Source organism: Dendrobium catenatum, unplaced genomic scaffold, assembly GCF_001605985.2.
Source record: "Dendrobium catenatum unplaced genomic scaffold, ASM160598v2 fragScaff_scaffold_506, whole genome shotgun sequence".
In the NCBI taxonomy this organism is placed as follows: domain Eukaryota; kingdom Viridiplantae; phylum Streptophyta; class Magnoliopsida; order Asparagales; family Orchidaceae; genus Dendrobium; species Dendrobium catenatum.
Genome location: NW_021318968.1, coordinates 521,122 through 523,898, shown reverse-complemented (window position 1 = coordinate 523,898; position 2,777 = coordinate 521,122).

Here is a 2,777-nt window from a genome sequence, read left to right as displayed (position 1 = left end):
CCATTGAGATGATCCAAAAGCTCCTCAACTCTAGGTACCGGAAACCGGTATTTAACTGTTATCTTCTTAATAGCTCTGATGTCCACACAAAGACGCCTTTTGCTGTTTTTCTTAGGTACAAGAAATGCTGGGACAGCACATGGACTAATACTGGTTTGGATCAACTGCTTATGTAACAGATCGTCAACAAGGGACTTCATAATCTCTTGTTCTCTGGGATTGAGTCGATAATGTGGTAAATTCGGTAGAACTGCATTGGGCAAGAGGTCAATTTGATGTTGTATTGACCGTAGCGGAGGCAGGGAACTAGGAAGTTCATTGGGACAGACATCACGGAATTGTTCCAGCAGTTTACGAACCTCTTCTGGGATCGGTGACTGGGCGTGAGTAGCGTTGTCTGTGATGATCACAACCCACAAAGGTTCCTTTTCATTCACAGCTAATAGCAAATTCGGTCCCGAAACCACTTGTAAAACTGGTGCATTGTTTTTGCTAGCAGCTCTGGTCTTATCATCCTGTGACTTCGGCAACAATCGAAGACGTTTACCCTTCCAATCCAGTGAGTACACATTGGCTCTACCATCAAACAAGACACCGACGTCAAACTGCCAAGGGCGACCGAGGATTAAATGGCACACGTCCATGTCTAGTACATCACACAATACATCACAGACATATTGACGGCCTATGGAAAAAGTCACTTGACACATATCTGTGACTTGTATATCGACGCCTTTCCGTACCCAACTAATCCTGTACGGGTGAGGGTTCTTTGTCGTTTTCAAATTAAGTGCTTGTACCACTGAGCGAGCGATGATGTTTTTTGTGCAACCACTGTCGACGAGAAGGTCACAAACCTTTCCATTGATGGTGCACCTCGTTTTGAAAATGGCATTGTGTTGTGAATCAACTTGTTGGCGAGGTACAATTAAGAGCTTCTCAATGACACAAATCAGCGGATCACCCTCATCTGCTTCAAGATCTTCTGCAGAATTTTCCTTGACTTCATCAATTTGTTCCAGAGAAGCGTCATGGTCATTTTCTAGCAGCTGAAGTTGTTGACGTTGAGGACACTCATTCGATTTATGGCCCGGTTGAAAACATCAGAAACACTTTAGCGTCGCTGGTTTAGCATAGGGATTATTGGAGACAGTAGGCTTAGCCTTGAGCTGAAATTTACTGTCAGGTGATGCTGCTTCCGATTTTGAAGACATACCGCTGTGTCCTGATGAAGAAGAGGAAGGTGTTGATTTGTTGAATCCCTTGCCAGCATCAGCGAGTGAATCTGCTATAGGTCTGCGGATAAATTGGGGACGGGTAGCTCTGCTGAGTTGCATTTCAGCCTTCAGGGCGAAATTGATCGCCTGAGGTAAGGACCATACGGAATTTAATTACAGCTTGTCCTGTATACTGTATTTCAATCCACCGATATATCGTGCTACCAATTGGTTTGTGGACTCATTCAAATTGTTGCGGGCACTAAGCCTATGGAATTCTTCGGTATACTCGCTCACTGATCGACTGCCTTGTATACACTGTTGGTATTTCATATACAGAATTTGTTCGTAGTCTGTTGGGAGGAACTGTGAACGCAAAAGTTGCTTCATTCTATACCAACTGCAGACAGGACCTTTGCCTTCCCTCTGCCTCATTTGTAGTAATTGGTTCCACCAAGCACTGGCTCCGCTTCTCAATCGGCACGCAACATATTTCACTTGCTTGGACGGATCAACTTCCAAGTAATCAAAAAAAATTTCAACAGCCCTTTCCCAGTCCAAATAGTCCTCAATGTGAACATGGCCATCAAAGAAAGGTATATCTACCTTCATTTTAAACTCGGCTTGGTTCCTCTGTGAGAAATGCCGTCTCCGTCCTCCGCGGTTCCCTTGTCCAAAATCGGGTCCTTCGGCATTGTCATCAGACTCCGTCACATTCTCCTCCGGATTAGTAAGTACATTCTCATCGGAATCAGTTTCGTCTGAAACTGGGGGATGAAATCGGCGCCCCAAACGCTCAAGGCCCATTCCTCGTCGACGCACAGGGGCCATTGCCGGTGTCGCTTCACGACGGGGGTGATGGGGTGGAATCCTCTGACGTGGGAGATTGAACTCGCGGCGTCTGTCGATCATGAGGCGTTGGACATCAGCGGCCAACGACTCCAGTTGGCGCATAATGGTCACCTGGTTTTCCCACAAGGCATCGACACTCCGACCCTCTCCAGGGACTGGCGTCTTCCCTTTGTCCGTCATTGCTATTCCCGCTCTGATACCAAATGCTGGTGCACTCCAGGACCTGCAATTGAGCAAACAGACGAGCAATACAGGAAAACAAGGAAGAATTACTGTAAAGGCGTCAATGGCCTGTATATTTACTTGAAAGTAGTGATTTCAAGAGTTGCAGATTCAACAAAAACTGCCTACCTCCCGGAGTCTGCTTCTCTAAATAAGTTCCCAAAACCCTGTAGCTAATTCTACTACTTTGTAACTCCTGTAGCCGTAACTAAAAGTTTCTAAAACAAGTGCAGCAAAGGAAAAGGAATAATAGTACCCGCATATAACTAACATAGTACTATAAGTGGTGGAAGCAGAAATAAGGGTATGATGGCCCTCAGGTGTGTTGTAGCACGGTTAACACTGCATCAATCCTCCCCGGCAGAGGAAGAGCTCGACTCCGACGAGCTGATTATCTGGATTGTATCATCAGGAGGGTGGTATGGCCAAATATCGGACACATTGAAAGTCGGTGAGGTATTGTAACCAGTAGGTAATTCTACCGTG